This window comes from Genypterus blacodes, unplaced genomic scaffold (genome assembly GCF_046128005.1).
Source record: "Genypterus blacodes isolate CSIRO-AG114 ecotype Tasmania unplaced genomic scaffold, CSIRO-AGI_Gbla_v1 ptg000093l_1, whole genome shotgun sequence".
Classification (NCBI taxonomy): domain Eukaryota; kingdom Metazoa; phylum Chordata; class Actinopteri; order Ophidiiformes; family Ophidiidae; genus Genypterus; species Genypterus blacodes.
Genome location: NW_027466897.1, coordinates 412,173 through 426,927, shown reverse-complemented (window position 1 = coordinate 426,927; position 14,755 = coordinate 412,173).

Here is a 14,755-nt window from a genome sequence, read left to right as displayed (position 1 = left end):
TCTTGGTATGACGGGATGCAGATACAAAAGGAGGAGTTATACTATTAGCAACCAGTAGATGGAGATATTTTTTATTTCACCACCTAAACCCAAACACAGAAGGACAGAGAGATACAAGCAAGAATCAGAATGTCTAAGATCTGGGAATATTAGTGATGGGCCTGTTGTGTATGTGTACGTCTGCGTGCATGCTTTTAGATGAATGTGTGAATGTGTGTGTGTGTGTGTGTGTGTGTGTGTGGAGCTGTCACTAATTGCTGCATGCTCATCAGCTTTGCCACAGCCTTCGGGCCTGCAGGTGTGGCAAACCTCTCCTGTCTTCACACCCACAGGAAAGGAAATGTGACTTCAGTTTCCCATTCATCACTGCAGCCCTAAAGCTGCATGGATCCTAGTGTGACACAGATCCATTGTACTGTACAATGTGCAATAAGTGTGTCAGCAGCCCCAAGACTCAAAATTAGCTTACATGTATGTTTTCCCCGCCCAAAGAGTACCTGTGTTACATAATCCCTCCACCCCCCCAGAGGTTAGAGTGCAGAGAAGGCCTGTGTGAACCATGTGGACTGATGTGAGACTGAGAACAGAATAATTCAACCCAATTCAGATTTGACTCGAGTCAGCTCAGACAGCAGAGTCATGCTAGTGTCAGAGAAACGTTGTCGCCACGTTGTCGTCATGCAAGGCTCAATCACAAACATGTGCGAGGAATCTCAAGGAGACGCACATGTGACTTCATTCTGCTTCTTGTATGATGTCAGCGGCCCGGCTGTGATGAAACACATGTTAACATCACACGCCAGCCATCGGACACGTTTTCATACAACCGACGTCTTTGCATTCACAAGTCACGTGTGGATCATGTCCCTACTGGCTTTGAATGCTGAACATACAATAAACTGTATGTTGTTCTTCATGCCCTCTCAGACATTTCTGCACCAAGGATGGACATTGTCATGTGCAAGGTTTTGAAATGATTATAGAATTGGATTCCACAAATATAAATCTCTGATCTGACTGTTGTTGTTAATGCAGTCATGCACGCAACACTGATGTGTGTCTTTTTATTTTTCTTATTTGTCAAATTTTTACTGCACTGTATTGAAATAGGGTCCCATACAGTCGATCCAGACCCTCGGTAATGGTCTGTAGCAGTCGTCCAGTATGGTCTGTCACATTCCATAGCAAACAATCTACACAATTACTTTATGTTTTCCCCCTGCACTTTGTCTCTTAGCCCCACCCTGTGCATCCACCATCAAACGTCACGTAGACTGATGTTGCTGTTTTCACACGTTGTCCTTCTCAGCCTCTCTCTGTTTCCATCACAGTTCTGTTCTCTATCCTGTGGATCTATGCAGAAGCCCATTCCTTTTTTGGTTGTAAATACGTTCCCTAGTATGCTGAACAATGTATGTCTTTGCGTCCAGGTTTCCTTGTGTATTTTGAGTTGATGACATTTCTTTCTTCTCCTTCTATTTTTTTGTTTTGAACGTCTGAAATTATTTATATTTTAGGAGAATGTGATGAGGCTTAACCAATAGATTTGTCCCCAGTTTCACAACCTTATTGTGAAAGGTTGTGAGTCTCTGTGTGTGAAAGAGAAAGATTTATGATTATTCAAGTGAAAAAGGTTTAAAGGCATATAGAAGTACCATTATGATTATTATGATTACTATTATACCAACAGTATATTGTAATATTATAGATGCTTTAGTTCAAGTAACTTCTTTAATTTTTTACAAACAACTTTGATGAAATGATTTATAAAACAATCTCACAAAGTCATGATCTTTTCGAGGAGTATGAAAACTACTGCTACAATGATTAAAATTGTGTTCTAATGAAAATAAATACAGACATATAATCTGTTCTTTGTGGTGTTTTTGTAGGATGTGGCTTTGTTCTGATGAAGCTGGAATAAACAGGGTCAAGAGGGGGTGGAATGTTAAAAGAATCTGGTTCAACTACTGTTTGTTTCAAATTAAAACATTTCTAGAGCCTCTTTACAGATTAGGATGATGACACAATGAAGAATTGTACAAGTGACACCATCTGTAAGTGCTCCTAATGAAGCACTCTGCTGCAGGATACCACTCAGGTAAGGTAAGCGCCTCTTACAGATCAAACAAAGAAAACAAAAAACTCTATTAACCTATTTTCAACATTAAAAAATAGGTTAAAATTACCTCACATCAGGAAAAAAAACATGCCCTTGGTCTATGCCAGTGGTTCTCAAAGTGGGGGGGTGCAATCCCTAGGGGGGCGCAGAGTTACTCCAGGGCGCTGGACCGTAAAAGGAGCGATATGAATAAGTACCGTTCCATGATGATGAATGAATGGGACGTTCCCAGCACCGGCACTGGGTTCTACTGAGGGATAAGGGGAAAATCTGAAGTTCAGTTTAGCGCAAGAAAACAACTGAGGGCTTTTTAAAGGGATTATTTTAAATTGTGGGTTTCTGTCTTCTTCTTTTTTTTTTTTATAAATACCTAGCCAACTTTTTTAAAAGGATTATAGGGAATAAAGAAGCAAACAGACCTGTAAAACCAAAGGGGGGACACTTTAAAACCCGGCACTGGTATACTATACTGGAACTATACACCAGCGCCGGGTAGAAAACCGGGTAGAACCACTTGCACTTACTGTTTTTAGTAACTTTACTCTTTTCTGTACTTTTGCTCTTTTTAGTAACTTAACTCTTTTCTGTACTTTCACTCTCTTTAGTAACTTTACTCTTTTCTGTACTTTTACTATTTGTAGTTACTTTACTCTTTTCTGTACTTTAACTCTTTTTTGCAACTTTAATCTTTTTAGTAACTTTACTCTTTTTGTACTTGTACTCTTTTTTGTAACTTAAATCTTTTCTGTACTTTTACTCTTTTTTGTACTCTAACTCTTTTTAGTTACATTACTCTTTTTGTACTTTTGCTCTTTTTTGTAACTTAAATCTTTTCTGTACTTTTACTCTTTTTAGTATCTTAACTAATTTCTGTACTTTTACTCTTTTTAGTTACTTTCCTCTTTTTAATTATTTTACTCTTTTTGTACTTTTTTACTGTTTTTGTAACTTTAATCTTTTCTGTACTTTTACTCTTTTTTGTACTTTAACTATTTTTAGTTACTTTACTCTTTTTGTATTTTTGCTCTTTTTTGTAACTTTAACTAAAGTTACTAAAACTAAAACAGTGACATAAAACTATTGGTTTTATATCGTCTGCGACATGAGAGAAAAAGCTTGAGAACCACTGGTCTATGCTAAAATTTGCTGCTACTTGTAGTTCCACTTAGTATCAGAAGATGGCAGTATATTCGCATATCAGGAGGAGAGGAGATTGCTGGCAGAGTGTTTACGATTATGAATGAGTATTATACAGGAATATATAGACTCAATTTTGTGTTGGACTCAATCTGTCTTTCTGCCAGCAGATTAATACACATGAATTCTCCGGTTGTTCATCTGTGACCCACTTACATCATGAAATATGTACTGGATTTTGCATATATACTTAACACTGAGCTGAGTCCTCACCCAGGGGACTGAATATCATCAATTATAAAAACTGCTGACCAAGACCCTACTGAGGCCAGTTAGGTCAATTGCATACATGCTCTCCCCTTCAACATTTAATGCCACTCGCCATGCATATATTCAGCTGTTTATACGGCCGAGCCATTAACTCTCTGTAGTCATAATGTCTGAAATTCTGTAAAGCCGAAGCTGTTTCCATTCCACTTTCCATCGTTGATCAACCAGGTCACCCCCTAAGGCTTCAGAGATGGGCTACCTGGCAGGCTCTATCACATATAGGCACACTCAGCTCATTGTAATGATGGAGTGTAAAGACGAGGAACAATAGCAAATTGCATATTTCTTCCCGTCGGTGCCGGAGGTGCTTCCACCTGGGACTTAAGCCCTCATTTCTATTTCAGCCTGGTGGAGGGATGAAGTGCTCGGCTCACTAATCCTCAACAAGCCTGCCAATAGTCAGCATTCAATATTCCCTCTGTCATTCAGACCATGTGTGTGTGCACACAAGATAAAGCTTCCATGTGTTTCAGAGGGCAAAGTGTTACACATACTGTGTGCAGACATACAAGCATGATAGAATGTAAAGATTGATGGGTCAGCTGAAACTGTTTTTGGTTTTTGGTTTGTTTTACCTGAATAAATATACATATATAATATTGTTTGGAAAAAATGTTGTATTCAATCAATTCTATCATACATGTGATCCACCAAGAGAGGGCAGTGCTGTGTGACCACTGTGGAAACACTAAATGACAGATAAGAGGTGCTGGCTTAGATCGGCACATATACCTGTTTCATGTAGATACAGAATTGCTTCTTTTCTTTAAAGAATTCAACAATAGAGTCTTTACATGTGTAAGTTGCTTTCAGATCACTCTAAGAATGCCCTTATAGACGAAGCTACAGATGACTCCACTGGTCCAACCTGAACTTGGATGGGTCCAGTTTTTCCACTTGTTCCACAATGATGTCACAATGCCATGTTTGCTGACACAGAAAAAAACTGTTATGCAGTAATGTGCTGTGCTCTTTCTCATCCTTTAACTTAACTTTAACAGTTTTGGTAACTGGGTCCTGGTGGATGGAGGGAATTAAACAGATGCTTTAATGTAGCTGATTAGGTGAAGGGAGTTGGGCAGAAGGTTATAAACGTAAATGTTGCCCATGAAGCATGAGTGGCATTGTGTCAAGTGTCAGTCACAGCGAAGGCCAATTACACAGCCGCTGATGAGGTGCATCCAATCAGTGCATCTCCCTGGATATCACAGAGAAAGAGAGTGACATCACCTCTGTGGCCGCTAACTCCATCCCCATCTAATAAGGACTCGAGAAGCCTAATGGGCTTTTCCTCAACCATACCATGGTTTGGGTTGGGTTACAATGGTTGTGGTGGTGTGGCATGCATTGCCATACTGACACAACAAAATCACAAAACAATTGATTGAATGAATGTGGATGCATGCCTGTCAGAGAAACCAATCAGGAAAACACGACTTCATTTATGCAGCAGTATGTGAACCATAGGTTCCTATAGGTCTCTGTGACAGGCACTGACACAAAGCCTGTTGCCTGACAGCTGCTTTACTTGACATCTTCACTCTCTTTTTAACCTCCATTTACCTTTACCTTCCCTGTTTGTTGGAGGGTGAAACACAGGACATGAATCACCTCATTGTAAGAAGCCCTCTGTGACAGGAATTCTTCTCTAATGAGTGCACAGATGCCCATAAATCACAGCCCACTTTTTACTGATGAATTCTCACCTGCACTGAAATTCCACCGGCATGTGGGAAACTGAAGTGCTGTACTCTCTCTCTCTCTCTCTCTCTCTCTCTCTCTCTCTCTCTCTCTCCCTCTCCCCCTCTCCCTCTCCCTCTCTCTCTTTCTCTCTCTCTCTCTCTCTCTCTCTCTCTCTCTCTCTAAAGTAGGCTGATGTGAAGCAAACTAGACCCGGGGCATTTACATTCTCGCCCCATGCTTTAGAAAAGAATGCCGTGAGTCATGGGTCTGCAGTATATTTGTCAAATTTGTCACTCTTTGGTAAAGGATGCACTGTTGAAAACATGGAATTTCCATTTGGATGTTAAATAAATCAGGCTACATGGTTGACTGCTAGGACAAGAGATTGTCCCCAGTGTCCCTAAACTGTATGTAGATACTGCAAATCACATTGTCATCACGAATGTGCTCTACTAATTACAGGTGGAGGAAGATACGTCTCTTTTGCCGTTCCTTTTGTACACAGCTCTTTGCCATTGGACTAGATTTTTCAAAAAGTTACATATAGGAGAGGATGCTTGCTTCGATGGTGCCGACTTGTTTGTGAGTATCAGTGTGTGTGAGTTTACACATGCGTGCCCTCTGCTCACTGGGGTGATAGCATGGCTGACTTGAGACCCGGCAGCTACCAACAGGATTATCAGCCTGCAGAGCCCTTTAAGCTTCCACTTTCACAATTGAGGATAATCCAATATAGTCACACAAATATGTGATGTGTCTCCTCGCAGCTGCACATGAGGAATTTAGAGATTTACAGATTTAATTGAGTTCCTGTCCACTCCCTTAAGCACATGATAGAAGAAATTCATTTATTTTAGCTATAATTCAAATCAGAGGAGAATTTACATTTGTAGTTGCAAAAAGAAACCTGGAATAATGTTTTTGTACCGACTGGAGCCACCTGGAGGCAAACTGAGACACCCTGGATAGCCTGGGTGCACATAGGGAATAGCCACAAAGACACAGGGGATGTCCCCGAGGAAAAGGAATCCCAATCCAGGGATGCATAGATGGATGGACAGATAGATGTGAAAATCAAACATATTCGAATTTAGAGAATGCAAATGACAGATGAGCCATCTACTGCGCCTGCATTGTTTGCTTTTAGTCTTCATCAATATGTCCTCCTTGATTACTTGGTATCTCCTGGACAGAAAGTGGCTCTCATACGACATATATCTGCCCAGAACACACCTGAGGGACCTCCGCCTCAGAAGTAATCAGCATCTGTGTCGTCACGGGAAATGATTCAAACCGTGAATCTCATGCAATAAATAACAATCCTGACCCAAACTTTGAGTAACCATGACATCCAGGGATGAAAATAATCACTCTTGCTGTTTACTCCATCAAGAGCTATCTAATATGATTGGTTTTCAACTCTCGATTGCTTTATTCTTTCAGCAAAAACCTCCACACAAACCACTTCATGGGCACACACACAGATACGGCAAACGTATGCGCATTTACATGGCAGATATCAGGCCGGCCGTTGCGGCGGCACAGCTGATCCTGATTAGCTCGTTAGCAGAGTCTGAACTATGACCTAAAAGTGCGATGGGAAATGAATGAAAGGCACAAAGGGCACGTTTCTCGGAATCTGACACAACGTATGGGGCAAAGAAATCCCCGGAAATGAACTCCCCTCTGTGGAAAGTATCTCTGTGAGTCTGTTCTGGTCAGTCACAACAATAACATGGATGTAATGTTTCAGCCAAGGATGTAGGTTTGATGCTACAATTCATCTTTCCACTCATCTTATACCAGCAGCAGCACAGTGTATGAGTCACTGTTGTTGTGATGCATGACAACCATCACATATTCAATTATAAAAGCCTATTTTCCAGACCTATAACCTTTTTTTTATCTACAATATCCTGTCTCACTGTGATAATTTAAGTAACGCATCCATATAGAAACTAAGCTGATTGAATTTCTATGCTTATAAGATATGATATGTGTAAGACAAATGAAATGACATCTCACTGGATCAGAGAGATGGATGAGTCTTACACCAGACATCCTATTTCTCTTCTGTACCTGTGGTCAACAACTGGGATGGAAGGGATGCATCAATGTTTTCTTGATGCAAGGAAAATCTAATCACAGAAAAGCAAAGGAGGTCATGAATTCAGGAGCGCCTAAGAGCCAAAGAGTTTGGTTTAATCATGTTGATTGGAGCTTGTTTTGCCTCTCTTACATGTCAGCTCGGCGGCAGAGGAGGATACGTGGTAATTGTGTTTGCTCTGCACCGATGTTTGCTTCTCTGGAGGCCAATTCCAGAGCCATTCGTAGAGGAATGACATCATCTGATTCCAGCAGGTGCTGTTTTCTCAAAGTTTACCTATTTCCTTCGCTGAAAAAAATCATGTCATCCACTCCTATAGTGCATACTTTCGAGGTGATGACAGTTTAATTTATGAGAAGGAGGAATTCCAAGAAGGAAATGCACAGATTCTCTCACTATTTACTTTGTTTCAGATGTATACAGATGCTGGGCAAACAGGTCAGGCAACAACAAAGCGAGCAATCACATGTGTGAAGACGACTTTTGTGAAAGATCCCTGTGTGTGTGTGTGTGAGTGTGACTTCACTGTTTGAAGACGCCGGTGCTGAATGTTTGGAGCACCTGCCTCCACTGGTCTAAAGGAAAGGGGATGGAAAAGTGAAACTACTCCAAACGGATAAGTGAAACCAAAGGAAAATCACCAGTGTTGATTATCAGGGTGTGTCGCATGAGTGCTGACTGACTCTAACTTTATACCCACCTTGCAGCATGGCACACAGAAGTCCACAGCCGTATTGTGTAAACAGAATGAAGCATCCAAAAAAGCCTCTCAGCTATTGCCCGGTCTCAAATTAGATACTTCCCAATCATTTACTTGCTTCGCCAGTAATTTGTTCTGTTGGATGGAGCTTGAGCAGATGTGACTGTAAAAGAGGATTTTGGAGGCTTTCAGGCTCAAAGAGCAGAATGGCAGAGCCGGCGGGCATCAGGGATTAACTGTGTGTTTTCATCAGCACAGCGGCGCAGACGGCCTGTTCATTCTGACTGTGAATGCCAAAAGCCGAGACCCATTTGGTTATCGAGTGAACTCTCTTAGTCACACCTGTGGAGACTTGTGGTCACATCAGCCGCCTTTTCATTGAGAATAAGAATTTCAATATTGTAGAATCTTTTTTTGCACAAATACTCCTCAAAGCCACATGACATCATTATCCAGGAAGCTTGTTCATTCATTGCGATGTATTGCCCAATACAGCCAATCCTTTGTTTAGATTTGAATCACAGTTGATACCAGGACAGAATTATCCCCAAGAGTAAAGATCAAACCGTAATTTACTCAACTTTAAACATAAGTAATCACAGGAAATAGGTACAACAATGAAAAAAACATTACAGACAATTTAAACTTTGCACTGTGTAATATATGTGAATCTGACTTCTATTTGTGTACCAACTAACAACTGATGGGATGAAATACTTCCAAGCTGCTCGGTAGTTAAATATAGAGCCTTGTTGTTGAATTTTGCTTTGACCCCCACTGTGTTCAAAGTGCAGCTCTCAGTCCAAACCTGGAAACATCAAACCTGTCACCACAGGTCGGCTCTCTCCTCAATGTTTTTAGCAGAAAGGGCTTCAATCATCGACTTCAACAAGTCAAATGTCAGAGTTTTAGTTAGAAGTAAAAGAAAGAAGAAACAAAGAAACACAAACTGTAAAACAACAGAAAAGGCAAAGCGATGTTATTTATACTGCAGCTTTTATGTGCTGGGGTAAAGTGAGCCTCTCTGCCGAACACAAGAAACCCAACTGATGCGGTCAAAATGACCTTTTTACAGGTATAAACATTTGTATCTTTTTAGATTCTTTGTGTTTGTCAGCTCGCTCTCCTGTCCTACAAATGGATGCGCATTGATCTTTTCTCATCTCTGTTATTCTCTCTTTGAATAGTCTCTCTCGACCTGTTTATGGGCACAGAAACATGCTTGTGTGCGTGTATCTGTCTGTGTTTGTGCACCCATACTCCTTCTGTATACTGTATATAAGCTATATGTAATTGCAAATATACACAAAGGGCACTGCAGAGAGAACCGTGCAATACTTCACGATCCTTTGATCCTGATTCTTGGTCTTGGTGGGCCAGTTAATCCCTGGCAGATCAGTGCTTTAACAAAAGATTCCATTCAGATAAGCTGCTGTGGGTGGATGCCGATCCTGTCAAGGCTGAGCACCGTCTGCGTCGGGCACTTTTTCAACTCAGAAGTGGAAACTTTATCACTTGTCCGGACCTTATCACACTCTGCAGTATCACCATCACTGTTATTTTTTTTGGGTTCCAGAGAAAAGCTGGTGAGAGGCCCCCAAGGTCAGGCTGTTGTTGTACCGATACTGGGCAGAATGCAGAGGCTGTGTTTAGTCTCCATGGCATCAAGGTGTCTACAGACCACCTGGCCCACACACACACACTAATCATATCCATTTATCCTCTAAACCCAGGGGTCTGATTGCATGTTCCTAGAAGATTGAGATTGTTTCTGTGTTTTCCATGATTCCTTGCTGAAAAAAGTACAATGCTGCATGTGTATTTAAACCACTCAAATAGCTGCATAAACCTATAACAATTCCTATTTAAAGTATAGAATAAGAACTAAACCATAGACTACACACTACAGAAAGCATAGTCTGATTATTCTCTTTTCTCTTCTTCTTCTTTGCTGAGCAGTACAAGTAGCTTTTGGGGGTTTTAGGTCAGACGTGTGCAACGTCTGTGACGTGCCTCCCTGGTGACGTCCAGATTAAATTGAATGTGTATACGCAACACTGGATGGGCTGTAGTCTGATCTGTGTGTGGCGACGGGCCACAGACAGATCAGCCACCGTTGGTCTGCCGTCTGTGACCGTGTCAGGCTGACAGATAGACGTCTGAACCTGCAGGGCAAACACATAAACTCCATCCAGCATGAACCCTCAGATTTATACAACCCTGGGTGTGTGTGTGTGTGTGTGTGTGTGTGTGTGTGTGTGTGTGTGTGTTTATGTGTGTACTGTATTTGCTATGATAGATGACAACACAATTTTATCTAACCTTCTCTTTCATAAACAGATTTACCTCCTTTATACCTGGATGACTATGTTGTAGCTGCACCAGTAAAGGTTTTATTGGTTATTTTATGGCTCTATATTATCAACACAGTAAAGGTGGTTTGCTTTATACTGTATATGCTGGAGCTCATCTTGGCCACAATAAAATCTGTGGTGGAATCATGTTTTACCGTCGGGCTAAGTGAACCATCATAACAAACCACAGCCGAGTGCATCTGGCTGCAGATTCACGTCTGGCTATAAGGAAGCCTCCCTCCCTGACACACACACGTTTGTTCTTCTGGAGTATTTACTTATTTAGATTAATTGCAGAGACAATGTATTGGATTTCTATTTGTCTCAAGAAGATGCATTCATGTGGCCAATGTAAGTAATAGCTCCCCAATCAGCCCTAAATGTGTCCAAGTGTGAACACCCTGTTTGCAAGTCCCTTTAATGTGATACAGAGCTGACTAATAGGAACACTCCACATTAGATAGAAATCAAAACAGAGCTGCACATTGAAACCACACTGTGAATAAACCTTACGTGGGAAGGAATCCAAGCAAGCAATTTCCTCTCCCTCCCTGGCGTCCGTCCTTCTTGTTTCATTCAAATCACCTTAGATTAATTCAATTTTCCGATGTTAGGTATATGCACGGATCAAAGATGCTAGAAGACCGAAACCGGTGGGATCGCTTCCTTGCTACCTTTCCTATCTAACCCCAGCACCTCTTCTGTATCCTCCTGTGAGGAGCAATGAGGGAAGCAAGTAATTAGCACTGATAGATTTAATTACCTGAATTCTCATCCTGCAATGTGACCATGAAACCGCCCGCGGTCGTCCACGCCGCCAAGAGCAAAGACTCACAGCTACAGAGAGCTGGGAGGTTAACTGAAGGTTGATCCTCCATGCCTTCAGCAGGGGGGACATATTAATGTTTAATAAAATAATCACTCCTGGGCGTCGTCTTCCTGTGAGTGAGGTGATGTCATGTCTGAGTCTGAACTGCAGTTTAATCAGTTAGGACCATAAAGACCAATGATTCACTGATTAATGCATTCTAAAGTTATACACTCACCCTGTTTTATATGGCATCCACTTTTTAAGAACTCAGGTTAGTTGGATGCAGAATTAGGGCTCAAATTCTTCTTCTTCTTCTTCATCATCATCATCATCATCATCATCATCATCATCATCACAATCATAAGGTTTGGTTTGTGCAGATTATTACTAGACTTTACACTCCTAACGCACTTATTACAAAGCTGAGGCTCAAAGTCAATCAAATCAGTGTGTGTGTGTGTGTGTGTTAGCAGACGCTTGCGTTTGCATATTTCCCACTTCTTGCCTGCACGTTGTGTTACCATGCACACGTACACCAAGCGTGTTGTGGTCTGTGTGTCTTCATGTTTTCCTTTGTGCTGAATTAACCACTGATTTCCCTCTGGTATCCACCAGTCTCATTCTATGATTAACCCATTAGCATGCAGCTCTGTGTCCTGGAGTCTTACCTGCATCACACAGGGACAGAGAAGAGAAGATGACGAGCCGACGAAGTCACACTGCATCCGCTCATGTCCCAGGCTGCTTCCCTTCGCTCGTTCAGACTGTCCGTCCATCATTAGGAGCTGAGACAAAGCTGATGTTAGTAGTTGACATTAAGGATTTGGATGCAAAGAATTCCTTACCCAGAAAATTATGATTACTCTCCCTCCATCTCTGTGTGTGTGCTTGTGTGTGTGAGAGCATGAGGTACACACATTTTTAAGTGCATTTCTGCGCCTATGGGCATTAAATCCATTTTGTATTTGATTTGGCCGCCCTTCAGTCTCATATAATTGCCATTCATCATCTTTTAACCTTCAGGCTTAACACAGTGGAACGTAGCCCTGACCATACCTCCATCAGGTGGTAGAGGAATGCTCAGCTTTGTCTGGTTCCAATGTTGCCTCTAACATTTCTTTAGTTTTGCAAAATGATAATTCTGATTCTAATATCGGCTTGGAATCCATCAAAGTTTCATTCCATCCCCGACCCCATCAGACATAACTGACGTCTGCAGCACTAGCATCATTCTCACCGGCTCCATATTACACTGGATTGTAAAAGCGAACCTCTTTTGTCGCTCCAACCTTATATAAGGAAACATACATCAAGAAAGGAGTCGGTGGCGTCTTAGAGAATGACCTCACTGCGTTATTATGAACAGAAGTGAGTTCACCTTGTGAGGGTGTAATGCCGTGATTCAGATGTAAAGGAGCATTTTAGCTGCATGTCACTGCAGCACAGGACACTTACCTCAATCACTGCTTATGAGTCAGACTTATTTTTGGTTTCTGTACACAAGCCTATTAGACTCTTTTTGTAATTCCATTCTACTTCTCATGATATCAGATCGTTAGAGACAAGTTCAGGGATTTTATGCTGCTCTTTTCAGGGGAGCTCTCTCATACCGTGCCTCTGAAATGTGTTTATACAACCGTCCTCTGGCTGTGTAGAGGCACTGTCACTTTTATTCTTCAGTTATTTATAAAGAAAACAACCTCACATTACACAAACCCTAATATTAGAGCATTGATTTGACCTCCACATAGATTCCCTTGTTGGTAATCTGTTTTGCGGTGACGTCGCTCATTGGAGAAATCACAGGAAGGCTTCAGTCACTCAGATGCACCCATGACCTATGATGGCCGAACACTATCGATCGTCCCTTTAATCAACCTTTCCTTGTCACGTCGCCTCTGTAATGACGGAAGCCACGACTGTAATGCACTTAACCCGTCTCCCTGCAGAGATGTCCTGCTAGCGGGGTGACACCGGCAAAAGGTCGCCTGTCTGCTGCGCTGGCAGGTGAGCACAGAGCCTTTCCTTCCTTCAACCACATCCTCCTACCACCATTAAGAGAAATGAGACCAATGTACTGCAGCAGACAGTCTGTGAGTCATAATGGGAACTTGACTTAATATGAACTTTCAACATTTTTTTGGGACAATTTGCAGACAAAAGTTCCAGAAACTTTCCGGCAGCTTCCAGTGACTCAGCTTCTACACAAAAGCATGTGGGCGTCGTGTCACACAGTCCATTCACGTCAGACGAGTTAAAGCTCGGTGAATGTGTCCTTTTTTACCCAGCAAGCAGATATGCATTGATCGCCTCAGTGGTAAGTGGAGGAGCAGTTGAGTCGGTTGAGTCAGCTGACTTACGCTTTACTCTCAGTGACGCGTAAATACGGCGAAGTGGCACGAGGGAACTGGTCGCTAATTTGTTAACCTAAAGACATTTTCTGCAAAGTGGTTGATTGGTCTCCAGTCACTCAATCATCCAACCGTCCTTCTCGGCTCTATTGATCCAGTGTAGGAAAGTTAATTTACTTTATTAGGGTCGGAGGTCAATCCACAAGTAACACTGGGACACAGATGATTGTTTAATCAATAAAATGAGTTTATTGTATCGTATTCTGATGGGGAATTTGGTTTGATTAGATTAGGTTAGATTCACTGAAGCCTAAATATAACACAACATATATATATATAAACACACTCATCTTCCCAGTAACGTCTTCAGAGATTCCACTCGGTAATCATGAAGGGTAGAAAACTGTGTGGTCCAGCCGTTGTTGTTGAGGTGTATTTGTCTCTGTTGATGAAGTGTCTTGAAGCAGCAAACAGTCACAAACACTTTGATTCCCAGAAGGAGAGAGAGTGTCCTTAATTCTGCCTGGCTGTTCTTCTTTTGACGCTCACAGGTTTGCTTCATGCTTCTTTAAACTAAACCACGATATATACCAAGAAAAGAATAATTTCAAAAGCACTTACTTGCAGAATAGTTTACAATACAAAATAACTACTTCTTGCTCCCATGGGAATAATAAACACCTGGCGTCATCACATGTGGCTTTAGGTTTGTATATTAAGGGAGCACCGTTTTCTCTGAGTCGGGCTTTTAGTGGTGTGGTTCTAACATCCACACGAGGCTCCATCTCCTCTGTGAAAATGCTGTATGCTGCATTAAAATACACCCTGCCACTCCAGAGCACTTTGTCCAGTTTTCCATCCTGTCTTTTAATGCGGCAATTAAGTGAGAGGAGCCGTCCCCTTCAGGCCTCTCTGTCTTTGTCTCCATCCTCTGTCCTACCACATTTTGGTTTCCGTAGCCTGACGACTTTTCATCTCTGCTTCCCCGGTAGCGTTACTAACAACGTTACTGCACAGGTTACTAATATATATTGACATTTAACGTATTATGATTAAATGTAAAGGGAAATCGCTCCAATAGAATGCCAGCTGTGTTCACACTGAGCTGCTTTCTGGCTTCACTTAACACCGGGAGACGTTTTGAAGTGGCTGGACGCTCT